This window comes from Bos indicus, chromosome 4 (assembly GCF_029378745.1).
Source record: "Bos indicus isolate NIAB-ARS_2022 breed Sahiwal x Tharparkar chromosome 4, NIAB-ARS_B.indTharparkar_mat_pri_1.0, whole genome shotgun sequence".
In the NCBI taxonomy this organism is placed as follows: Eukaryota; Metazoa; Chordata; class Mammalia; order Artiodactyla; family Bovidae; genus Bos; species Bos indicus.
Window position 1 is genome coordinate 114565833 of NC_091763.1, and position 26980 is coordinate 114592812.

The following is a 26980-nucleotide window of genomic DNA, read 5'->3' on the forward strand; positions in this document are numbered from 1 at the left end:
AGCGAAATGTGCTCAATGGCCAGTGGCCAGAATGAACAGTGTCATCAGCACAAAAGGATAGATGGAGAGGAGCAATCACCTGACCCTGCTTTGAAAGCAGAGCTTGAGTTGGCCTTGAGGGCTGGCGGGTCTGCAGAAGAGAGGAGAGGCCAGGCCCCCATTGCACCTGTGGAGGAACCTACAGGTCACAGAGCAAGTCGCAAAACCCACCTCCACTTGGGTTCTCCAGTGCATTCGTGGATTGTTATCTGTGTTAAATACGGTAGCCCAAACTTAAGCTCTGAAAAAGTCTAAGAAGGTAGGTTTCGGAGTTTCATATTTAGATTTTCTCTTTTTAAAAGAGGAAATCTAACTTTTCCCTGGTAGCTTAGCTGGTAAAGAATCCGCCTGCATACAGTGGGAGACCTGGGTTCGATCCCCGGGTTGGGAAGATCCCCTGGAGAAGGGAAAGGCTACCCACTCCAGTATTCTGGCCTGGAGAATTCCATGGACTGTACAGTCCATGGGGTTTCAAAGAGTCAGACATGACTGAGCGACTTTGTTTTTAAAAGTATCAATTCAGGGACTTCCCTGGTGTCCAGTGGCTGAGACTCTGCACTCCCTATGCAGGGGACCCAGGTTCTATCCCTGGTCAGGGAACTGGACTCCATATGCCTCAACTAAAGATCCCATGTATTATTGTAAGTAAGACCCAGTCAAGCCAAACAAATAAATAAATATTTTGAAAAATTAAAAAATCAATCGGCATTAAAAAAAATGGAAATGTTCTTCTGGTTTAAAAATGAAACAAGGCAGAGCTTCCTTAGAAAAGATTGCTAAACAAGAATGCTGGTAAGAAAGAGCCATATTTGATTAAAATAAATATGAAAGGCTTTGTCTAAAGCAATGCAAGATTCTTTTACTATATGAGAGACTATGTAGAAGATGAAAACACTTCAGGGTTTAGCGACTGAAAGGGAAGAATGAGTTTAAATTCGTGTGGGAAATGGGGACATCCAGTGGTTCTGTTCATAGTTTATACAGCCGTTCACGCACCAAGTAGTCATTAAACCTCTACCAAACAAGCAGGACAGATATTGATGGAGGGGATTAGTGCTACGAAAAATTCAAAGACATTCCCGTCCTCTAAGAATTATATTTTAATTAGTAAGATAATAAATACTGTTTGGGGAGTGCCTACCATATGTCAGTTGGAGTGGTGAATATGAATTTATTTCATCATTCCCAGAAACCTATGGGGCAAGGGTTACTAACACCATTTTACTTAAAGTTGAATAACTCTTACTGTGCCGTCTGCAGAGACAGGGATGGACCCAGAGACTCTCATACAGAGTGAAGTCAGAAAAACACATATTGTATATTAACACATACATGTGGAATCTAGAAAAATGGTAGAGATGAACTTATTTGCAAAGCAGAAATAGAGACACAGATATAGAGAACAAATGTATGGGTACCCAGGGGGCAAGGGGGCGTGGAATGGATTGGGAGATTGTGATTGCCATATATATACTATCGATACTACAGAAAGCTGAGCACTGAAGAAATGATGCTTTTGAACCGTGTTGTTGGAGAAGACTCTTGAGAGTCCCTTGGACAGCAAGGAGATCCCACCAGTCCATCCTAAAGGAAATCAGTCCTGAATATTCATTGGGAGGACTGATGCTGAAGCTCCAGTACTTTGGCCACCTGATGCAAAGAACTGACTCATTGGAAAAGACCCTGATGCTGGGAAAGACTGAAGACAGGAGGAGAAGGGGCGGCAGAGGATGAGATGGTTGGATGGCATCACTGACTCAATGGACATGAGTTTGAGCAAACTCCGGAAGTTGGTGAAGGACAGAGGAGCCTGGCGTGCTGCGATCCACGGGGTCTCAGAGTTGGACACGACTGAGCGACTGAACAACAACAACATATAATAGATGACTAATGAGAAACTATTGTAGGCACCGGGAACTCTACTCAGTGCTCTGTGGTGACCTAAATGGGAAGGAAATCCGAAAAAGAGAAGACACATGTGTACGTAGAGCTGATTCGCTTTGCTGTGCAGCAGAAACTAACAACATTGCAAAGCAACTATGCTCAATAAAGAAAATAAAGCTGAGCAAGTCTCTGCAGGGCCAGAGCCCACTGCTGCTGCCCAGCTCTGGGCTCCATCCCCTCTGGATTAGTCCAGTAGGAACGTTTGACGCCTTCGGAGAGGAGAGTCAGGACGTGCAGCACAGGCAGGGTGCAGGAAAGAATCCCTGGGTCCTTCGTGGTCACGGTTCTGTTACTGAGATGGCTACAGAATATTCTGAAAAGACACAGAAGAACTAGCCTGATCGAGCAAAAAGTCGTTTGAGGCCCAGAACAGTTCTCTGTCCCACAGGATGGACCCTGGGGAGCTCTGGATGGACGGAGCTGGGGAGCGGGTTAAATGCAGCTCTAAGACGAGCCTGGGAGATGAGAAAGGATTGGGAAGCCTGGCGTGCTGCAGTCCATGGGGTCGCATGGAGTCAGACACAACTGAGCGACTGAACAACAATAACAAAACAAATGATGCCAGACACGACGACCTTGACTACACATACAAGGCCCCGGCGAGACCTGGACTTCACTGACATGTACCTTTGATCTCACTCAAAATGCTCTTCCCGGGGTCAGCTTCACCCAAGAGCAGAGAAGGCTGTGGCGACACTGGACTTCCAGGGGTGGAGACGCAGGGCGTGCGGGAAATGCTGGGGTGGGGTTGGGGCAGGGAGGACTGAACTGTAGGGTCTGCCACTTGCTGTGGTGCAGACCTCCCGCCTTGGTCCATTTCAGGGCACCGATGGGCACGGATGGGCTTGCAGAATTCCCAGACATTTTACAATCGGCTCTCTTACCACTGTGTCTCCCTGTTCGATTCGTATTTGCCTGAAATTCCTTAACTTGGGACAACACTTTTGCACAACTGAGATGAGTGCAGATACAGGAGATGAGGCGACACTCAGGTTGCAGGTTGAGTGACGAGGACACTTCCTTCAGGACATCTGACCTCGGGGCTGTGGGCGGTGACCACTGTCAGGAAGACCAAACACCCCTTTGTCATAGTTTCCGCAGCTGATGGTCCCAAATGAACAAGAGGTGAAGCCCCTTCACGCGATCGTGATTCAGCCGGCAAGAACACATCCTCATGGAATGCTTTCCGCACTTGGGGGATTTTTTAAAGGGAAGGGCTGAAAAAGAAGGAACCAGTGGCTTCCAAGATGGGACTGTGTTTATTTCATTTGGCCCCACCGCGCGGCACTTGGATACCTTTGTTCCCTGACTGGGGACCGAACCCACTCTTCCTGCAGCAGAAGTGTGGGATCTTAACCACTGGGTCACCAGGGAAGTCCCAAAAAGTGTGTTTAAAATGTATTGCTGGAGCATATTATACAAATCACTTTCTTGGCTGGTGCTATACCCGGAAGCCTGGAATAGGACCATGTAATGAGGGCAGTTTTCAATCTGTGGGGCTGGACAAGACTCTTAAGGGTCCCTTGGACAGCAAGGAGATCCAACTAGTCCATCCTAAAGGAGATCAGTCCTGGGTGTTCATTGGAAGGACTGATGCTGAAGCTGAAGCTCCAATACTTCGGCCACCTGATGTGAAGAGCTGACTCATTGGAAATAACACTGATGGTGGGGAAGATTGGGGGCAGGAGGAGAAGGGGGTGACCAGGGATGAGATGGTTGGATGGCATCACCGACTCGATGGACATGAGTTTGAGTGAACTCCGGGAGAGTAGAACACCACTCAGCACCCAGAGCAGGCTCCACCACCGAGGGAGGTTCAGGCCTTGAACATTTCTCACTTCTCCTTACTGTTATTATTGCGTGACAGCTGGGAATCCAGGGGAGGGTGGACTGCTCCTCAGGGAGCCTGGCCGGCCTGGCCTTCTGATGGGGGTGGGGACAGTGGGCCTGTCTCCACGGCCACTGTCTCTGCAGTCAGGGCCTTCAGCTGCACATGCTGGGGATGGGCAGGTGGAGAGGCCAAAGGATGCTGAGCATCGACCACAGTGTCAACACGGCCAGTTGACAAGTTCTGCCGGGGCTCCGGCAGGAAGCCCAGGGTGGACGCCTTTACCGGGCAGAGCTGCCTCCTGGTTCGGCGTCTGTCCCCTGTGCTGTGGGAACGGGCCTCCCGGGCCAGCAGCCGACCCCTGGGCGGAGCCTGTTTACTCCGTTCACCGAGACGGTCACCGGAGGCCTGGATGAGAGGCTGGGGTGGGGGGCTGAGACCCCGTGCAGACCTGTCCTGCTTGTCACCCCCATGTCCAGACACACCCTCACCTTGGGCCCCGGTCCAGGCCTGCAGGGGTGGGCTGCCGGTAGGCAGGTGCACCCCGTGCAGACCACGGCCTTCCCAAAGTGTTCCTCGGCCACGCCGTGAGGCGGGGAGGCCGGCCCTCACAACTCCATTTAAGAAGCAAAACACGCGGAGGTTCAGAGAAGCGAAACGATTTGCCCAAGATTCCCCCTGGGGACCAGTGGCACAGCTGGGCTGGCACCCTGCCGATTTGCTCCCCCGAGACCTGGGTTCGATCCCTGGGTTGGGAAGATCCCCTGGAGAAGGGAAAGGCTAACCTCTCCAGTATTCTGGCCTAGAGAATTCCACGGGCTGTATAGTCCATGGGGTCGCAAAAAGTCGGACGTGAGTGAGCGACTTCAGTCTTTCATCTCATGGCATTCGGGACCCCTTCACCCACCCCGCCCTGCCGGGCTGCCTCTTCTGGGTTCGATGTTGGAAAAGGAAAGGCAGACAGACCCACTGCCACTGCACTCGGAAGCTTTGCGGGTCACGTGGTGGTACCTGAAAAGCACAGGACCCCTGAGAGGCCGCGGGCCAAACCAAACCCCAGTTATGTAAGAGGCTCTTGGGGCTGGGGGGGCCTCGGAGCGGCGGGCTGCTCGCCTGGGAGCACAGAGTTGCTGGCGCTCTCCGGCTGGTTGCAAAATACCGTGTCGGATTTCATGGAAAGTTCTAAAGGTCACCGCGGCACTTGACTCTGAGTGAGACTGTGTGTCACCTCCCCGGGGCTTCCTTTCCTCGTCCCCAGAGCTGTTTGTGAGGCCGAGGCTCCCGGGCGACCATCCCCACCCCAACTCGGGCGCCCACGTGTCGCCCAGCACGCCCACCGTCACATACGCCTCTCGGCTCCTCCCGGAACTCTGAGCGACAAGAGGGTGATTTTTCTGGCAAAGTCAAACCACCTCAACTTGGAATAGTTCAAGTCACGCCAGTGGCATCTAAGCCCAGTGACATCTGGGGTAGCTTGATTTAAACAAATACTGAAAAGGACAGAAAAAAGCAAACACCAATGGCAGTCGTGATTTTTAGCACGCCAAAGTACAGCACCCCAACAGTAGGGAATCCCCGGGTGATCTTAAAATCTAATGCCCCACGGAAGGACCCAGTGTGTGCCTCACTGAATCCCTTCTCATGGGCCCTGTAGTACCCCGGGGGTCTCTCGCCAGGCCAAAGGCTCTGATGGCGCCAAAGACAAGAGCTGATGCGATTTGCTCTGACTCCAGCTTTCAAATTGGCCCCAGGGTGAACCCCAGACTCAAGGTCACAGAGCAAGGCTTGCAAACACCAGATTCCATAGGGTCTTAGAGGTCGAGCGTCTGGCTTTTCTGTTTACTTCTTCCTCTAAGTTATGTCTTAGGGAGGTCAGAGGGCTACCGGAATGTGTAAAACCCTTGTGCAAGGGTGAAGACCAGTGAACTCACAGGCTCGGCAGAAAGCCAGACTGTGGTCCACCCGGCCCCTCGTCTCCCAGGCAACCAGGCACTGTCTCCACTTTCTGGAATCCAGGGCTTTCAGGAGAAATTTGAAAAGTGTCGCCATGGTAAAGAATCTGTCTTCAGCCAATGCAGGAGACACAAGAGAGGCAGGTGCGATCTCTGGGTCAGGAAGATCCCCTGGAGAAGGGCATGGCTACCCACTCCAGTATCCTTGCCTGGAGAATCCCATGGACAGAGGAGCCTGGCGGGCTACAGTCCAGGGGGTCACAAAGAGTCGGACAGAACTGAAGCAACTTGAGCACGTAGGAAAGCCCCTCCTGCTTCGGCACTTCCTTCAGCTGGAAACCACTAGCTTAGAATATGAGGCCTGGGTGGAGATTTGCCTTGAGCTGTCCCTTCTGAATCGTGACATATATTCCCCAACGAGACGATACACAGAAAGGTTCATAAGACTTGAGTCAGACACCACAGCAACGCAGTTACCGGCGTCAGTTCTGAGCCGCTGTTTCTTCTCCCTCATTTCTCCCATAAGAAAAAAAAAAATCACAATACAGCCTGAGCCCATGTCACAGGGTTTTAAAGTAGGAAAAACACCCTGTCAGCCCCTGAGCATTTTAAACACCAAACAGCACTGTCAGGACCTTAACCCAACCCAGAGGGCTGTCACGCGCCTCACAGGGTGTCACCTGGAGGGCCCGGCTCGGAGGCCACCTCTGCTCGGCGGCAGCTGGCGCAGGGCTGGCTGCCCGGGCTCTGCACAGGGCACAGTGTGGGGCACTTGGACTTGGACTGGGAGCACCACGTGTCTGCACTTCCTCTTCCAGCTGAACTGAGTCAGAGGTGCTCGCGCAGAAACCCCACCCACGAGCCAAAGGCACTGTACTTCTCGAATGGGGAGCCAAGGGACTTTCCTCCTGATCATTTACTCGTTTCAAACAACACGCATAAAGAACCCCGGTTTCTTAGCAGCAAGTTTCGATCAGGGAGAGCCTGGGTGCTGTTCAAGGCAAAACTCCACCGCAAAGCATGCAGCGGGAACATGGAAGGAAGGGCCGGGGGCAGGGTGGCCGGAAGTTCAGTCTTTCCTTGGAACCCCAGCAGTTAAGACTCCGCTTCCAACGCAGAGGACGCAGGTTCGATCCCCGGTCAGGGAACTGAGATCCCACGTGTCACGCGGCAGAAGTTACCGAAAAAAGTCCTTTGGTCCGTAAGTCTACACACGGTCTTCACACCTCAGGGGCAGTGGGATGCATCCATCCCAGGGAATCTGCTCAAGACCCCAGGTCGTCGATAAAGAGTGAGATGATATTTAGTATTTTTCAAATAAGAAAACTGCAAAGTGTCTCATGCACCAAACACTTGAAAAATGCAGGTTTGGGTGCTCAAAGGCTTACGTTTCTGATGTCTAGGAAGTTCATTTCCGTGGCTGGTTCATTTCTCGAGGTTGACCAAATATTTTTAAAAAATCCTATAATTTAGATCGTTTGTTGATTCAGAAGGGCCTCACCCCCAGTGAATCAGATCTTACCATAATCACTGACATCTCTCACCTCAAATCCCGCTGACGGCATCATTCTCCTTGGGGGCAATATTGTCTCTAAGAGGGTGAAAACTGGCTTAGGGGTGGTGGGGGGACAGCCTCTTTTTATATATAAAGCATAGTTTCATGCAACACATAAATAATATGTTGTATATCTGTTTTATTAAAATTGTAAGGGGGTGATTAAAATGCCTAAAAAGATTCCTGAGGGGGTGATAAAAAGAAAAGATTGACTAATTAAAAAAAAAAAGGAGAACAGAGGGAAATTGAGGAAGATGTGGGGAAGACAGTATTCATCCCCCACTGTGATAAGACCGCAGGCAAGGTTTGCTACCAGTAAACTGTACAAGAGTTGAAGATGGACATAATTTAAAGAGGTCCTCTATGAGGTTTTAGAGGAGTGGGGCTGGGACCTTTCCATATGGATCATTTTGCATTCCTTGATTTTTTTATTGTCTTGTAAACCATGTGATTGAACTACTTCACTGAAAAGTAAAAAGTCAAGAAGAGAAAACAAAAGAAAAACAACAAAATCGAACAAACGCCGATTAGTGTCTTCAGCAGAAAAAAAAAAAAATCAGCAAAGCACCTTTTAAGGCAATTGTTCTAGCAAATGCTTAAAAAAACAAAGATGAGGGACACTGTTGGAACCAGCACCTCTCCTGGGCCATCGGCTCTCGTTTTAGCCCAACCTGTCCTTGGGGACAACCTAAGAGAACTTGCCATTCACCAGCGTTCTAGAGCCCAGCCTCCTGGCCTTTAGGTGACCTGGAGCTGGCTGGGGGTCCTCCGGGGTCAGAGGGTGAGGAGGACAGCATGGGCAGAGAAGGAAGCCTTCCAGCCCTCTCCACCAAACAGAAATGCTCGGAGGAAACCGGACTCCCTGAGGTCAAGCAGGAAAGCTTCCTGAGGGTCGGAAGACGAAACGCAGACACGGATGCTCCAGAGAACTTGCTGTTTTTTCTCTCCCCTCACTCAAGGCTTTAAGGGACCGTCAGACCCTCAGCCAGCCTTTCTTGATGAGGTGAGGGACCCTGCGACAATGCCCTCGTCCACCGGCCTGGCCTCTCATCCTCCCTGGAGAGGCTCATTCCTGGAATCAGTGACCCGCAGTCAGGGGCAGCCACCTCCTGGGGCCCTGCTCCCCATTCTTCATGCCAACAGGTCTGAGGGTCTCTATGGGCCAGGCACCACGGAGCAGCACGCTAAGTAATTCTGGTCATCAAATCTTGCTGTCATCGAAATTAAAAAATTTTCAGGACTTCCTTGGTGGCCCAGTGGCTAAGACTCCACAATCCCAATGCAGGGGCCTAGGTTTCATCCCTGCTCAGGGAACTAGATCCCATGTGTCACAACTAAGAGTGCCCAAGCCGCGTCTAAAGACCCCGTGTGCCGGAAATAAGACCCAGTGCAGTCAAATAAATAAATAAAAGATCCCACATATCGTAACTAAGACCCAAGGAAGTCAAATAAATAAATACTAAGACATTTTTATGCACATCAAAGGACACTATTAAGAGAGTGAAAAAAACCCACAGAAGAGAAGAAAATATCTCCAAATCATATTTCTGATAAGTGTCTAGTATCCAGAATATATAGAGAACTCCTACAATTCAACAACAAAAAAGACAACCCAGTTAAAAACGATAAGACGTTTTCCCAAAGACGACATGTACGTGAAAAGATACTCAATGTCATTAAAGAACAGCAAATCAAAACCACAACGAGATGCCACTTCAGATCGACTAGGAAGGCAGTAGTACTAATAACAACAACAGATGGAAAATAGCAAGTGTTGGAGGGGATGTGGAGGAGTGAAAACCCTCATCCATTGCTGGTGAGAGTGTACAGTGGTGTGGCCACAGTGGAAAACAGTTACATCATTCCTCACCACGTTAAACAGGATAATCAAATGACCCAGAAATTCCACTCCTAGGTATCTACGCAAAAGAGCTGAAAACAGGTGTCTAAACAAAACACGCATGAATGTTCACAGCAGCACTGGTTACAGTAGCCAGAAGGAGCAAACCACCCAGGTGTCTACCAGTGCAAGAACGGACAGACAGAACGCGGTCTGTCCACATGATGGAATATTATTCAGTTTCATGAGTTTATTCATGAAAAGGAGTGAAGTACTGGCACACACTACACCATGGACAAATCTTCAAAACAATATGCTCAGTGAGAGGAGCCAGACACAGAAGGCCGTACTTTGCATGATTCCATTTAAACGAAAGTTCCAGATAAGGCAAATCCATAGAGACAAAAAGCAGATCAGTGTGGCCAGGAGCTGAGTGGAGGCTGAGTGTGGAGCAATGGTTATTGGTACGAGGTTTCTGCTGGCGTGATGAAAAAGATCTAGAACAAAAGAGTTCAACTACAGTAGGAAAATACTGGTAAATTCTATTGGGTTGGTCAAAAACCTCATTCAGGTTTTCCTGTAACAAAAAGACAACCCAGTTAAAAATGATAGACATTTTTCCAAAGAAGACATGTACGTGAAAAGATGCTCAATGTCATCCCTTAAGGAAATTTCTGGCCAACCCAATATAACCTGGGTTTAGGGAATGGTTTCCTACTGATGTCTAAGTGCTGTTGAGGGGCCATCTTCATGTCTCTTGAGAATCTTCTATTCATGTTTCTTGCTATATCAGCTCACAGATACCATGTTTATGTATTTTTACAGCTACGTAACACTCTACCGTGTGCATGCACGTTTTTTATCTTATCTAACCACTCTCCTAAATTAAGCGTGTTTCCGGCATGTCTGCTGAGAAGGCCTAGAAAGCTGTGATAGCTCAGTTGCAAGGAACATACTTCAGCCCTTATTTCTAAATATTACTGACCACCTGAAAATAACGAGGGCTGTCTGGAGAAGTGGCTGATTCCAGGACCGGGGCAGAGAAAGTTCCGGTGAGGCTGGATAGTTTTGTTGCATCAGAAAACAACAAGTGCGTGCACAGACACAACTTCGTGGCTGAGCCACAAGAGTGTGCTGCTGGGGACAGACGCAGGACACAGGGGCCAGCCCGAAGGGGCCCTGCCGGCCAGCGGGGCAATCTGAACATCAGAACAGGACAAGGACAAGCCGAAACCCGTGGACTAAAACATGAGCCCGTGATCACATACGTGCCTACAAACGTAAGGCAAAAAGGAAAACTTCTTCCTTCGTAGGAATTCCAACCAATCAATGTAGAATTAACGATCGTGTAAGAAAATACCCCGCCCACCACCGCAGTAATAATTCAGGCAGAATAATGACTGATGCTAAAATCAGCAAGTGAAAGCTGGATGAGAAAGAAGATATTTACGTAATTCTAAAGGAGGTCCCCATGAAATCTTTACTGCTTACAAAGGGGAAAGGAATAACTTTCTTAACTGGGGTAGACACCTCCTCTAACCAAGTGATCGGTTAGTGTCACCCAGAAGAGATCATCGTGACGTCCCACGCTCCCCACAGTGAGGCCAGCACAGGACACTGGACACGTGGCCTCATGCCCAACCAGCCAACCTGAATTGAGTCCCGAGGAAACATCAGACAAACCACAGTGAAGGACATCAGACAAACCAGAGGGAAAGACGTCAGACAAACCAGAGGGAAGACGTCAGACAAACCAGAGGGAAGGACAGTCTGTGTGTGGTCTTGAAAAATGTCACAAAGAAAAAAGATTGGGGGCAGCAAATCGAGGAGGAGAAGGGACACCCAAACACAGGGTGTGACGTGGGCTTCCTCTTCTGAAAACGTCACCGAGACAAGCTGTGAACCAGCTATACAGACTGAATACAGTCTGCAGCTTAGCGAAGACAGTTGTATTAATGTTAATTTCCTGGTTTTGATAATTAAACTGCAATTGGAAGTATGTCTCTGTTTTTAAGAGACGAAACATTTAGGGGCTGGGGACACTGTGACGGCAGCTTCCTCTTGATGGTTCAGATTTCATATAGACACACAAATACATATTTTATTGAGAGGTGGGAGCGGATATAAGCAAAAGTGGTCACAAAACGTTAACACTGGGGCATCTAGATGAAAGGGGTGGGAGAACGCTTTCTACTGTTCTTGTAGCTTTTATATAAGCTTGAGATTTTCAAAATAAAACGTGATTTTTTTAAAGAGAAATTAAGCAATAGTCAGAGATGGGCTTCCCTGGTGGCTCAGTGGTAAAGAATTCTCCTGCTAATGAAGGAAAGTGAAGTGAAAGTCTCAGTCGGGTCCGACTCTTTGCGACCCCAGGGACTGCATGGTCCATAGAATTCTCTAGGCCAAAATACTTGAGTGGGTGGGTACCCAGGTCTCCCGCACTGCAAGTGGATTCTTTACCAGCTGAGCCACCAGGGAACATGGGTTCAATCCCTGATCCCCGATCTGTGCTCCCCAAAAAGAGAAGCCACCGCAGTGAGAAACCTGCACACCGCAACCAGCGAGCAGCCCCTGCTTGCCTCAATTAATGAAAAAACCCTCACAGCAAGGAAGACCCACCATGGCCCAAAATAAATACACAGACTTATTTTTTTAAAAAAAGAAGCAGTCAGAGCAAGACTGTAGGGACCTCCCTGGTGGTCCAGTGGTTGAGACTCCATGCTCCCAGTGCAAGGAAGACTGGATCCATCCCTGGTTGGGGAACTAAGAACTTGCTGCTGCCTGATGCAGCCAAAATAAATAAATTTAAAAGAAATGTTATCTAAAAAAAAATAATCCAGGGTTTGATGGCATCTCCTTTTATTGTGTCACATGGTATAGAATCATCACCGAAGCAGCGCTGAGAGACCCAGAGAGCTCTACAGTTTGCCGAGGGAAAGGAGGTTTTTTCCCCGTAGCTTCTCCCAGATGACAGCATTGATGGCCGTGCCCTGCAGCCTGACCCAAGCGGGCTGGGCCACATTTCTCTGTGTGGTGGCCAGCAGAGGGCGCTCTCTCTGGGGACCACGAGGGTGCCCAGCCAAACTCTGCCATGCGCTGGCTGAACTTTTCAGGAAACTCGGATGCCACACATACTTTTCCTTTCTTTGCGGGCAGGCAGGATGAGTCACGTTTTTTTTCTGAAGTCTGCAGAGCCACGGGATCCGGACCTCAGCAGCTGCCCGGATCCAGAGGGCTCCGGCCTGGGCGGTGGACCGAGGATGGGGCCCTGAGCCCTGGGACCGGGCAGGGAGGGTCTCGCTCAGCCGCGCGCAGGGTAGGACTCGTGTGACTCCAGATCGCAAACGACCAGCGGGGCCAGGGCCGCGGGGCCTGCCTCCTCTCCCAGTTCACGTGCAGCCTCACCCCGAGCGCGGATCCTGTCTCCAGCCCCGTGTACCTCTTCATCTCCGCATCCAGTCTGCCCTGTCTTCCCTCCAATGGCCACTGTCAAGTGGGACATCAGGGCGAGAGCGGAGGGCGGGACAACACCTGAGATGGACGGCGGCAGGGTGTGCTTTAGGGATACTCTTAGGATCAACATCCCCAGCAGGAGGAGGAGGTCTGGGCCGGGGTGAAGTGCAGAGGCCACAGAGACCCAGCCAGATGCCCCCACCCAGAAAGCTCGGAGCAAGGACAACCCTCAGAGCTGCCCAGAGTGGGCTGAGGGGCTGGTCCTTGACAGCCAGGCACCTCTGAGGACCCAGCGGGCAGGATGCCAGGGGAGCAGTACAGGCTGCGGTCAGAGCCAGCCCAGGGCCAGAGTGTGGAGGGTGTAGCAAGACCAGATTTTCACTTGAGCAGATACAGGAGGCACTGAGGGGTCGAAAAGGGGACACCGAGATGGCTACCATCCATTAAAACGGGGGCCAGCCTTGCTGACCGCCTGCTTCTGCAAATAGGGATTCACTGGGACACAGCTTACTTTTTGTCTGTGGCTGAGTCATGGCAGCAGAGACCTGGTGATCCACACGCCCTAAAACATTTCCCATCTGGCCTTTATAGCAAGGGGCTTCCCTTGTGGCTCAGATGGTAAAGAATCCGCCTGCAATGTGGGAGACCTGGATTCGATCCCTGGGTGGGGAAGAGCCCCCGGAGAAGGGAAAAGCTACCCCCTCCAGTAATTCTTGCCTGGAGAATTCCATAGACAGAGGATCTTGGACAGAGGGCTACAGTCCATGGGGTCGCAAAGAGTCAGACAGGACTGAGCAACTTTCACTTCCCTTTTATAGGAAGAGTTTACCAATTGAGTTCAGTTCAGTCACTCAGTCGTGTCCGACTCTTTGCGACCCTGTGGACTGCAGCATGCCAGGCCTCCCTGTCCATCACCAACTCCTGGAGTTTACCCAAATTCATGTCCATTGAGTCAGTGATACCATCCAGCCATCTCATTCTCTGTCGTCCCCTTCTCCTCCAGCCTTCAATCTTTCCTAGGATCAGGGTCTTTTCCAATGAGTCAGTTCTTCGCATCAGGTGGCCAAAGTATTGGACTTTCAGCTTCAACATCAGTCCTTCCAATGAATATTCAGGACTGATTTCCTTTAGGATGGACTAGTTAGATCTTCTTGCTGTCCAAGAAGACTCTCAAGAGTCTTATCCAACACCACAGTTCAAAAGCATCAATTCTTTGGCTCTCAGCTTTCTTTATAGTTCAACTCTCACATCCATACGTGACCACTGGAAAAACCATAGCTTTGAGTAGATGGACTTTTGTCGGCAAAGTAATGTGTTTGCTTTTTAATATGCTGTCTAGGTTGGTCATAACTTTTCTTCCAAGGAGTAAGCGTCTTAATTTCATGGCTGCAGTCACCATCTGAGGTGATTTTGGATATTTATGATACGCCTTTTTAAAAAGGATTTAATTAAGAAACCTCCAGGAAGAACTGTGTTTTGCGTTAACAAGCTTTAAGCGTCCTACTCCAACCAACTTTCTTTAAGTAAAAACTTGATGGCGTCGTCAAAGCCAGGTTGATAGAGCAGTTCCAACCTGCTGGTCACCGAAATAGCCTCTCCAAGAGAGGACTGGTGTTGGCATGGAAGTTCTGAGGCCTTGATGTCCAGACCCAAGTACCAGGAACGAAATCCCCCACGTCTGACCGTGTTCTAGAAGGGGGCACGCAGGCCCTGAGCCCTGGCATGTGAATCAGAGACTCGGAGGCTCCAAACTAAAAGCTTAAAAGCCCAAGTTCGTTCCTCCACACACAGTACAAAACTCTTGGCATTTTATGGGAAAACAGACTTTTATTTGAAAAATAAACTCCAGTTGCTGGGAGAGAAAAGAAGAGCAGTCTGTGATCCAACACGGAGAGCAGCAAGAAAAGACACAAGTTTCACAAGTTCAATAAACCTCCTGGGAAGCTCATTCGCATTTCAAACGGCTCTCCTTACATCCTTTGATCAGACCCACACACCAGGAGCAGGGGTTTAAAGAAGTGAGATGTAAATAACCCAGAATCACGGTCACCCACAATAGAACGTTAATATTTTAACTAGGAACAGAAAAGTAAATATATTCGGGGTGTTCGAAGTACACACGGCCTGGGTCATGGCTGTGAGCTGGTCCTGAGAAACAAGTTCAAACCTCCAGCATCTGGCATCTCTGGCAAAGCCCTCAGCGTGTCCTTCCAACCCCTCTGGTTCTCTGGGCCCCGGAGTTCCCAGCCAGACTCCTCGCTCTGCGGGCAGGCGATCCACGCCCGTCCTGCTGTTTATGATCATCTAGGGTGGCATTTCCCAAAGTGCAAGCGCAGCCCCACGCCTGCCCCCTTGGACACCCCGCCGTGTGGGTCAGAGATGACATGCTGGTACCACCAACCCAACGAGAGTCAAGTGGACAACAGTGCACAGAGGCCAGGGTAAATATTGTTTCATGAGAAATGGTTTTTAGCCATCCATGTGACTGTGCTGGGTACGATATAAAATGTATTTCTGACTGCGGGCCGCAACAAAGCAGCTTCAGACCAGGGTTGTGACAATGCTCTGCAGCCTCACTGAATGCCCCGGGCTTCCCGCTTCCCCGCTGGGCTGCAGCAGCCCCTGGGTCCTGGGGTCCACTTGGCCTGTCTGTCCTATGGACCCTGCAGTCGGGACTGAGAGAAGCCCTCGGGGTCATCAGAGTAGGTGGCTGTCCAAGTCTGCAACTTTCAACATCTTTTTTCTAGCGGGGCTTCCCAGGTGGCGTAGTGATAAAGAACCCACTTTCTAGTGCAGGAGACCCAGGTTTGGATCCCTGGGTCAGGAAGATCCCGTGGAGGAGAGCATGGCAACCCTCTTCAGGATTCTTGCCTGGAGAGTTCCATGGACAGAGGAGTCTGGTGTGTCCACGGGGTCACAAAGAGTCGGACACGACTGAAGCGACTTGGCACAGCACAGCACGGGACAAAGATAAATGTCCCAGTGCCCAGCGAGCCCGACTTCCGCCAGCCGTGGTCACTCGGGGCGGACAGCTGCCCAGCTGGGACACGATGCCATTTCTTGCTTAGTGAGGGGGAGGGGGGCAGCTAGCAAAAGCGCTCCAGTCTCACCCCAGCAGCTGACATAGCTCGATCGATCGTGGGTTCTGGGAAGCCCAATGCTTCCAAAAAAAAGCATCTGTCGCATCTGTTTTGTTTTTGCTTTTTGGAATCACTATTAACTTTTACTTCCTTTTGGCTGCAAGGAAGCACATGGGATCTTAACTCCCTGACCCGGGAGGGAACCTGTGTCCCTGCAGGGGAAGCCCTAACCACTGGACCGCCAGGGACTCCCTTGCCCCTGGTTGTGATGCTACAGCCCCTTCTCATTTACACGCTAAACGTGCCAGCGACCCCCAGAGGACGCAGCCTTGAACGTCCATAAGGCACATCGTGGTTGGACTACCTTTGCCAGAACCTTCCCCAAGAGTTGGTCTGAGCCCCAGGGTGATGGGGAAAGTTAAGATATAACTTAAATTTTATCTGAGAGCCTGGCAGACTGCTCTAGGTGAGAACAGTTAGGTGAGGCTTTTTGGAGAAGGCCGGGTGGGAGGAGGTCTCAAAGGAAGTGGTCATTGACATCCAGGTCTATATCAGCGGCCCCGGCTGGGCCCCCACCTCTGTGTCCACCATTTCTCTCTGCACAGCAGCCAGATGAACCCCTCCATGGAGCAAGTCATTCCCCCATGACGCCCCCTGGACCACTCCATGGGGTCCTGCGCTGGCCTGCAGCCCCCAATCCTGACTGGCCCTCCCTGTCCCTCCCCACGTGGTTCCAGCCACACTTCCTGCTCCCTGCAGGCTCGGAGGCCGCCCCAGCTTCTGGGCACTTCCACTGCTGTCTCCGCGGCCAGGCACGCCTTGTCCCCACCCCACCTGCCCCACACACCTGCCTCATGCACCTGCCCGGCCACACCTGGCTCCATCCCGCCTCTGCTCAGATGCCCCCGTATCAGTTTTCCTGAAGGTCCTGCATTAAAGAGCCAGACCCTCTCCCCATGTTTCACTCTTGGAGCAACAGTTCTCTCAGTGTCTCCCTCACCTGTGCACTGTCCCCGGTGCCCAGGATCTCAGCAAGCTCTCATCAAATAAGGACCAAACGAATATTCAGTGTGAGACTGCTCCCCTGTAAAAGGCCGGGTCAGGCTGGTCAGTGGTGAGATCCGCTTCCTGCTCTGTAACATCCACTTTTTTTTCTGTCTGGGAGTGGCTCGGATGGTAAAGAATCCACCTGCCAATGCAGGAGACCTGGGTTTGATCCCTGGGTGGGGAAGATCCCCTGGAGGAGGGCATGGAAACCCACTCCAGGATTCTTGCCTGGAGAATCCCCATGGACAGAGGAACCTGGCGGGCTACAGTCCACGGGGGTCGCAGAGAATCGGACACGACGGTGACTAAGCACGGGGAAACCCAGGCAGGAACCGCGGGTCCAGCCGCGTCCCCTGGGTTCACACACGGGGCTCTATCCCCCTCTAGCGGTCACTCGGACACAAAGCCGGAAAAGCCCCGGAGTTTTGCAGGCCTGCAGGGCTGTTCCCAGGCCTCCGCCCCTCCCCCTCGCCCGCGTCTCCCCGCGCCCCCCCCCCACCCCGCCCCGCCGCGCCCGGGACCCAGAGCTGCCCCCTGCCCCCTGCCCCATTTTCCTGTGGGAAATCAGATTTCAAGAAGCATTCAGGAGAGAAAGGTGAAAGGCGGGCGCACATTCACCCCGTCTTGTCTCGAATGTGGGAGAGATTTAACGCGGACTTTCTTCCTCTGCTCTGTGCTTCCTGGTGGACCGGCTGCCCCCAGGGGAGTCTGCAGGAGCGGGGACAGCCACCCCATCAGAGCCTCAAGTCATCGAAGCTTTTCAAAGGCAAACTTGAAAAAAAAAAAAAAGGCAGGACTTCCCTGGTGGTCCAGTGGTTAAGAATCTGCCTGCCAATGCAGGGGACACCGGTTGGACTAGTCAGGGAAGTTCCCACCTACCTCGGGGCAGCCAAGCCCACAAGCTGAAGCCCGGACACCCAGAGCCGGTGCTCTGCAACAGGAGAAGCGTCACAATGAGACGTCCACACACCACCCCTGGGGAGTGCAGAAAGCTAGGGAGAAACCCCAGTGCAGCAGCAAAGACCCAGGAAGCCATAAATAAACAAATAAACCAAAAAGAAGTTCATTTGTATCCATTAAAAAACGATTAAAAAAAAAACCACATGGAAGGAAGGGTACAGAGAAAATCTAGAAAAAGTGAATTTACAGAGGCAGAACTCAGATCTAAGACGTCGCCCAAAGGCGGCCTGATGAGCTTGCTAGCTTATTTAGTGGGTCAAGGGAGAGTTTTGGAGGAAAAAGGCTGGTGGGTGGGGTAGGGAGGGTGCTGGCATGAATAATAAGGCTTTTTGCTAACCTGCACTTGGCCCCTCCTCTGGCTCAGTTGTGGTCACTTAGCAGTATTCATCCCTCACCACGAATTGCCCCAAACCACCCAGCCCCCACCTCCTCATGTGTCCCGTTTCCCCTCTTAGCACGGGGCGGGGGGGAGGGGGGTGGTGGTGAGGGATTCAGGTTTGTCTGAGCGCAAATTTGCCCCCATCCCCCGCCAGCCCTGGGTCTGGAATATTCTGGAATATTCCAGTTTTGCCTTAATTGCCATCCGGACAAACGTCACCTCTGCCACCTCTGTCATTAGGGCGCATTAATGACATCATAACCGAAACAAACACACAACGTAAAAGAGATTAAACTATCAGGACATCTATTATCTAAAATACCGAGCTCCGCGACCTTGCCCCCCGGCGGCCCGCCGTCCTCTCTGTCCGCCATGGTCCCTAGCCGAGGTGCCCTGGAAGCCATGGCCTCTTACCACGAGGAAGAGGGGGGGGGAATCAGCCGGCAGACATCCCTCTTTGTGGGTAGGGAGGAGGCGCCTTTGCTTTGATCCCTTTCAGGGTTCCACTTACATCCCGTTGGTTCACCCTGAGGCCAGGGACGTGGAAGCCAGCATGTCCTCGCTGGATTATCAGATTGTCTACAACTCCAGCCTGGAGGCCCGTATCACAGGCCTGTGCATCTCTGCTCCGCCTAGAAGTGCGTCCAGGTCTCTCCTGTCATGAAGCCAACAAGCCAGCCCTTAGCACCCATCTGCTTCCGTCCCCCTGCCTGGGTCAGGATGGCCTCACTTGATGCCACAGTAGGATCAGAGCCCGGGGTTCTTGGCAGTGTGACCTCAGAAGGGTTTCTCTCCCGCTCACGTCATAGCCTCACACAAGCAAGGTGGTGGGCCTGACTGTGTGCGCCCCCTCCCCCCGACCGGGGCACAGATCTGGCTTCTTGCCTCCTGCAGCCCCATCACCTCCACCTTCTGTGCCTCCAGCCCTGCAGCTGCAGATGGAACACCTCCCATCTGCCCAGAACTGTCAGCCCCTGATGGAAACCCCATCACGTGGTCCCAACGCGGCCTCAGTGAGGAGCCAGAGCCCTCCGGGGGCTATGGATGAACACAGAGACCATGCCCTGAGCTGGCCTACCCTTCAGGCCCAAATGCTGTGAAACGAGGTCAGTGTCTTCAACCCTCAGCTCCTAGCACAGCTTCCTTCCCTTCCCCACCACCCAAACTGCTCTTTCGAAAATCTCCAAGGGGTCTGTGCACAAGTCACCAGGAACTTGACGCAGCAGCTGCAATGGCCTCAGGTCCAGCCTCCTCTCCCCGCCGGAGAAGGTGGGGGTTGTCTGAGCCCCACAGCCCCGCCCTCACGGATGGTGGTCTCGTGACGCAGAGATCAGGGGCCGGCCTTGATTCACAGGGCTCGGCCTCTGGTCTGCTGACCCTCATCACTTGACCATGGCCAGTCCCTGCGTTGGCTTCCTGCGGCTGCCTGCACCAGAGCGCCCCAAACCGGGTCATCAGAAGAGGGTTCCCTCACAGTCCAGAGGCCAGAAGACAGAAATCGAGGTGTCCGTAGGGCTCTGCGCCTTCCTTGCTCTTCCGGCTTCTGTGGCTGCTGGCAGCCCTTGGCTTGGAGACACATCACTCCAGTCTCCACCTCTGTTGTCACACAGCATCCTCCCCGTGTGTCTCTGTCTTCCTGACTCTAGTACGACTCTACCTCAGCTAAGTACACCTGCAGTGACTTGATTCCCAAGTAAGTAACTTGATTCTCAAGTAAGTGACTTGATTCCCAGGTAAGTGACTCGACTCCCAAGTAAGATTACAATCAGAAATACTGGGGGTTAGGACCTCAATGTATCTTTGTTGAGACGACACAAACCTACAGCAGTTACTACAAGGGTTAAATGAAACTCTATGTCTTTGTAATCCATCTAACAGTGTCTGAAATCAGTTTTTTTTAAATTGGAGTTTAGTTGCTTTACAGTGTTGCGTTAGTTTCTGCTGTGACACAGCAGAGTGAACCAGCCGCAAGTATACATCTGTACACACGTCTACGTGTATATGTGTGTATCCACTCTGCGTCACAGCAGAGCACTGAGCACAGCACCCTGTGTAATACAGTGGGTTCTCATCAGCTGACTTTGCATGCATAGTACAGTCAAAGCTATGGTTTTTTCAGTAGTCATATTAGAGAGGGACCATTAAGAAGACTGAGCACCAAAGAATGGATGCTTTCAAACTGTGGTGTTGAAGAAGACTCTTGAGAGTCACTTGGACAGCAAGGAGATCAAACCAATCAGTTCTAAAGGAAATCAACCCTGAATACTCATTGAAAAGACTGATGCTGAAACTGAAGCTCCAATGTTAGGCCACTGATGCGAAGAGCCGACTCATTGGAAAAGACGCCATTGCTGAGAAAGACTGAAGGCAGGAGGAGAAAGGGACGACAGAGGATGAGACGGTTGGATGGTATCACTGACTCAATGGACGTGAGTTTGAGCAAGCTCCGGGAGATGGTGAAGGACAGGGAAGCCCGGCGTGCTACAGTCCACGGAGTTGCAAAGAATCGGACACGACTGAGCGACTGAACAGCAACAACCAAGTATCTTACCCTCCACTCTCCACTAGAAGTCAAAGCAGGAAAACCATTAACTGTCCTGGACCTCACCGTGTGGATGGTGAAGTCTTGTCAGAAGGACGCTGTTGAGCAGCCAGGGTGGAGAAGGAAGGAGCAGCTGCTGCAGCCAAAGCCGCGAGCTGAGCCGAGGGTGGGGCCCCAGCCTCACGCCGCGCGGTGAGCCTGTGTCCTGTCCCTACCCAACGGCACGCTTGTGGATTTCTACCAGTGCAGCTTCATCTCAACTCCTGACCCCAAACATTAGTGGTCCCAAAAGATCTCTTTACAAAAAGGAAATCCATCCTCCAAAGGCAAAGACAGCCCATCACCAAGAATATTAAAAAACAAACGTGGCTCTGAAGGCCATTCTCAAAGAAGACTTTCAGAAGTGGGAGGGATTACTGTTTCTCACCGTGAAAGGAAGCGTAGATGGTCCAGACTTTGCACACAGAGTAGTTCCCCGCTCCCTTCCCGTCTTGCTGGCACCCGAGGGCCCCAGGGTGGGGGTCAGGCCGGGTCCTCCTTCCCATCAGCCACGCCCAGCCCACCCCCGCTGCACACACGGCTGCCTCCCGGCCCGGTCACCCCCGCTGGTGAACTTTTAAGAAAAAAAGTTAGGAGAGAAATGGATTTCTCTGGTGGCTCAGATGGTAAAGAATCTGTCTGCAATCCAGGACACCTGGGTTCAATCCGTGGGTCTGGAAGATCCCCTGGAGAAGAGAAATGGCAACCCACTACAGTCTTCTTGCTTGGAGAATTCCATGGACAGAGGAGCCTGGTGGGCTACAGTCCGTGGGGTCGCAAAGTGTCAGACACAACTGAGTGACTAATACTAGGAAAGAAAGAGCGTGGTGAGAAATAAAGAGCAACACAGGGGTATTTTCAATCACCCCACGGCCTCTCTTCTTCACATTTCTCTACATCTGGCTCTGATGAAGAACAGGTAAATAGAGGTTATGCAAACAGACACAGCGTGTCATTGAGCTGGGGGGTTTGTACGCTCAGGGAAGTCACAGAGGTCCCCTTCTCAGCTCCTGGAGGACCGGTGGGGGTGGGGGGCGTTTGCTGCATGTCTGCCTGAATCCCAGGGGAGTGCCTCGGGGTCTGTAGTCTCAACAGCGTGGCCTGACCAGGGAGGCTGTCTCCGCATGGGTGAGTCCCAGCGCCTAGAGAAGATGCTGCCCTCCCCTACACCCATCTTCAAGGTCAGCTTTGTCCTGGAGTCGCTGGCTCCCACGCTGCAGGATGGCTTCATAGTTATGGGGCTGAGCAGGGAACATGTTCGATGCCGGGCGCTGCCCGCAGGCGACACAATTGTGGCCTGCCTGGCCGCCTCCCGGTTCTTTCTGTGCGGGGTTCAGTTCACTTCAGTTCAGTCGCTCAGTTGTGTCTGACTCTTTGTGACGCCAAGGACTGCAGCACGCCAGGCCTCCCTGTCCATCACCAACTCCCAGAGTTTACCCAGACTCACGTCCATCGAGTCACTGATGCCATCCAGCCATCTCATTCTCTGTTGTCCCCTTCTCCTCCTGCCTTCAATCTTTCCCAGCGTCAGGGTCTTTTCCACAGGGTGGCCCTCCATAACAACCTCTCAAACTCCTTCGGTGTTACTTTCAAAAGTTCTTTCGAAATCTCCTGGAGCTTCATCAACAGCCTCACCTCCTGGCTGACCGCCTGTCTTTCCGTCTTGCACTGTGCCAAGATCACCCTCTTCTTGTACCCTGTCTTCTTCTGGTGAAACAGAGGGTTCCTGAAACAAGGTGCCCCGGCTTCTGCTGGGTGCCCCGATCCTGTCTGGTTCGTCGGTCATCTTATCCGCCACGAGGCCTCCGGTCCTTAGGCAGATGGTTGCCACCCAGGGTTCCCATGGAAACCACACTGTGGCTGACAGGCGACGGACCATCTCTTTTCTTCATTCTGCCCCACGTGGTTCTCCCATGGTCAGTTCCACTCCTCCTGTTCCTGGCGTCCACCCTCTCGCTCATGTTCTTGCTGCGTGACCCCAGCTCCGGGGCTCACGCCGTGGCCCTGCAGTCACTTGCCTTCTTCCTTATCATCTTCTACGCATTGTACTTCCTGTCGCTGGCCGTGGCCGTTATGAACGTCGCCAGGCTCCAGGAGGTGCTGACCCACACAGGCATCTGTCTACACTCCGGCTCCTTGGCGCGGCAGCCCCACGCTGAGATAGGCCCTGAAGAGGAGGCTCTGGGGAGCCCTGGACAAGGAGCTGCTGATCTCGCATTGTCGGTACCGACAACTACCATCACCAAACAAGCCCTGAGTGGCAAGAACGCACAAGGTTTGGGTTCTTTCACCCTTTCATTTCCTCTTTCTTCCTCATCCTTTCTACACCCGATTAATTATTTTCCTTTTTTTAAGTCTTCATTGAATTTGTCACAATGCTGCTCCTATTTTATGTTTTTTGGCCATGAGGAACGTGGGATCTTAGCTCTCGGACGAGGGACCGAACCCACGCGCCCTGCGTTGGAAGGCAGAGTCTTAACCACTGGGCTGCCAGGGGATTCCCACCATTAGTCCTTTTTCCATCCCTCTCTGTTCCTACCATCCCTTCCACTGCTCTGAGTCCCTCGCCTGGGTCCCAGGCCACCTTGGACTGGGACGGTGGCCTCATTTCCTTACGAGCCCTTCTCACTCTCTGCACAAGCGGTCTAATAATATTCTCCAAGCATCAGTTTTGTCCACACTCCCTTTATGGAGGCCTGTAAGGGTTGTCAGTTGTCCTGTGGTCAACCTAAAGTTATTATTTTTTTTTAATGCTGACCTGTTGTTGCTGTTTAGTTGCAAAGTTGTGTCCAACTCTCTGCAACCCATGAACTGCAGTACACCAGGCTTCCCTGCCCTTGGCTATCTCTTGGAGCGTGCTCAGACTGATGTCCATTTGGTTAGTGATGCTGTCTAACCGTCTCTTCCTCTGCTGCCTGCTCCTCCTTTGGCCTTCAGCCTTCCCCAGCATAGGCTGTCCCATGTCATCCCATGTGGGTCACCTGCCCTTCTCACCTCGGCTCTGCTCTCAGAGCTCAGCGTCTCTACTGCAGCCCAGGAAAGTCGCTTCCTGTCTCCTTCCCGCAGCCTGGCTGGAACTTCCTCTTGTCCTTTCTCTGCCGTTCCCTCCTTTCGTGCCCCGTTTATGACCAGTTCCACCCTGGAGCCTTGTCATTTGGTCCCCCAGGAGCCTGAGGCTGTCGACGTGTTCTGCTCCACTGCAGGCCCTGTCCTGGATTCTGTGTGCTTGCCGCGGGTTGAACTAGGAGGAACTGTCTGCTGTGGAAATGCTGTTGGGTTTTGGCCAACAGAAGATAGAGAAAGCAAACCGAGAAAACCCGCTACGGTGCCCAATCTAGACAACCTTGCCTTTCCTGTCTGCACATCCAGGAAGTGAACCCTGAATGTTGACACCTGGGACACCGAAGCCTCCAATTAAGCTTTTGGTGTGTGTTTTATGATGCACCTAATGTATCAGTGAAGTATTAACAAGCAAATAAGTAAAATAAACAAATATGCACATGTCGGAACAAAGCCTAGCGCTCACGTACGATGCACTGAGAACAAGCCCAGTAGACAAGGATAATTACTATCAATGATTAGGGAGCAAAGTTGAGTAACATGAGATTCAGTCCTTCTTGAGGTCCTGGCTTGCCCACCATGCCAGACTGTTTTTCTTTAAAAAAAAAAAAAAAAAAACTTTCATCTTATTATTTGCGGTTCACAAACAGATGGACACACATTTCCCGTTCCTCACCTTCAAAAGCAAGGCCATCCGCAGCCAAGTTGTGAGAAATCTTTGTTTTCCTTTTGGAGATAAGTTTTGCTATTTTCTGGAAGCCTCTACTGCCTCATGGCCATGTAAGACTTCTTGGGAACTAGACGAGATGTGGGGCTTCCCTGGTGGCTCAGCTGTTAAAGCCTGCAATGTGGGAGACCTGGGTTTGATCCCTGGGCTGGGAAGATTCCCTGGAGAAGGGAAAGGCTACCCACTCCAGTATTCTGGCCTGGAGAATCCCATGGACTGTATAGCCCATGGGTTCAAAAGAGTCGGACACGACTGAGCGACTTTCACTTGAAGACGAGATGTAACCGTGTTCTACCCTGTGGGGCACGCAGTTCAGAGACAAGAGCTTGAATCTGCTGTTCTAAGTGCAAACAGCCACAGGGGAGGGGAACAAGGGCGAGCCTGTATCTCAGTGATTAACGCACAAAAATGAAGAAGGGTTTCAGGCTGGATTCTGTCCCAGGCTGTCGTCTGTTATTAGAGGAAGAGGCCGAAAGTGGGTTATTGCTTTGCTTGGGGTGGCTGACCCTGATCCTCCAAGGGAATTAGGCTTGCTGCTAGTTAACCGTGGGGCTGGGACGAGCGTGATGAAAACCCCAGAGTCCCCAGGACAAGTCTGGGATCAACATGCCACTGGGCCAGGAGCCCAGGGGAAGGCTACAGCCATGGCATTCAAGAAGCCTTTCCAAGGGGTAGGGTCCTTGCAGAGCAAAGGGCTGGCTCTCCTCCCGGGGAGAGAGCGCCAGCCAACCGAGGTCCTCGCTGGTCCCAGCAGCAGACGGAGCACTCGGAACTGTAGCCTCTGTCTGCATTTCCTCTCTCTCTCTTTTTAAAAAGATATATTTTAGTTACCTGTGTGACTACACTGGGTCTTAGTTGCCGCACGTGGGATCTAGCTCCCTGCCCTGGGGATCGAATCCGGGCCCCCTGCATGGGGCCCACAGAGTCCCAGCCACTGGACCCCCAGAGAAGCCCCTGCCATCTTCTCTCGCTCTTAATGGGTCTGAATCCTTTTCCTTTCTTTCCCTTTGAAAATGGCTCTGCAGGGTTTCTATCTTCCCCCTTTCTCCGAATAACAGACAACAATGTTCCACACTTGAGGGTCACCTGGGGAGTCTGCTGCAACTTTAGATCCTGTGTCATCACACAGGCTTTTAGGTTTTGGTCAACAGACGATAGAGAAAGAGAACAAAGGAAATCTGCTGCAGTTCTTAAATGTGGAGAATCTTAACTTTCCCCCGGAAGTCACAGGATGGGAAGGACAGGGTGCAGACAGCACTGGAGGAGAAACGGCCATCTCATCAGGCCAAGGCGGAGGGCTTGGTCCTTCACACCCACATCCTTAGCGGTGACACTCAGACACGACCGGGAAGCAGGGGGATGCTGCCCGCCATGTGTGGGGTGACTGGACTGAGCTCGATGAGGGCATCTTCATGGACGTGGGAGGTTGCGTGTGCCCACAGGCCAGGCAGTGCATGCAGAGTGGTGTGGGCGCGTCCCGGCTGCCAACTGGGCCTCTCCTCCTGGAACTTTCCGCCCACCTCCAGGGCGGGCTCCTGGTCACTCTGCTTTAGCTGCTTGACCCTGCCTCCCAGCTCCCCCTTCAACAGGACCCCACTGGTTCAGAGATCCCAGCTGGGCTGATCAGATATCCTAGGATGAGGCATTTGGAGTGGTCGGTGGAGAGACGCGAAGACTAGGGATTCTCTGCATCTCCATGAATTCTGGCCGCCGAGCCTGCCAGAACCAGCCTGGCTCCTTCCCTTCCTGAGTTGCGAGCATTCAGCGCCTCTTTGAATTCTGTAAATACACCCAACTCCTTCCATTAATCTGTCTTCTTTGTTTTTATTTTAAAAAAAAAGTGAGGTGTGGGGCGGGAAGTGAAAGGATGGGGGGCCAAAAATGGATTCAGAAACCAGGCTAGAAACGCTTCTCTTAACACCCTGGGTACAGAGTCGGTTCCAAGATTCCCAGCAGACAATGCAGATGGGAAATGGGGTTGTTACACCATCACAGTCTATGACACACAAAAGCCATCCAGTTGCTCAGAAGTACAGCTATTCTTGGTACCGAGACGGGAAATCTCTCCCAGGGGTCTCGTGTGACAAAGCGTCCCCGCGACATCTTTTCACAGCATGTTCCATGGGCTGCCGCTAACAAGACCCTTCACACAGGCCGAGGGTTCAAGTTCAGGGTTACGAAATCAGTTCCAGGGCAGTGGGAGCGATGTATAGTCCAGGCACCTTGACGTGGGTGTAGATTCAAGCAGGAGGAAGAGTAGACAGATTGTACACCCTCCACGCAAGCCTCACACCACGCGTGATGGGAAAACCGGGGGACCAGGGCCCGAGGGGAGGACCCTGTGAAGCAGGGCATGCGCTGCCTGCATACGGACCAGGCCTTCACGCAGGGCTGGCTTCCGGCTGGGGAAGGTCAAGGACGTGGGCTCCATGCTTCAAGGGCAACAGCGCGGGCTACTGTCCCTGGTCCGCACACCTGCCCGCCCAGAGAGCTTCTCCAAGGAAGCTGAGCCCCCACCCGACCTCGTCAACGAGC

General features: G+C 51.9%; 1 protein-coding gene across 5 annotated transcripts in view; it reads right to left on the minus strand.

The window, feature by feature from the left end:
• The window catches only part of PRKAG2 (protein kinase AMP-activated non-catalytic subunit gamma 2), a 300390-nt gene that overhangs the window by 174538 nt on the left and 98872 nt on the right, over positions 1-26980 (minus strand). The gene's annotated exons all lie outside the window — the stretch shown is intronic.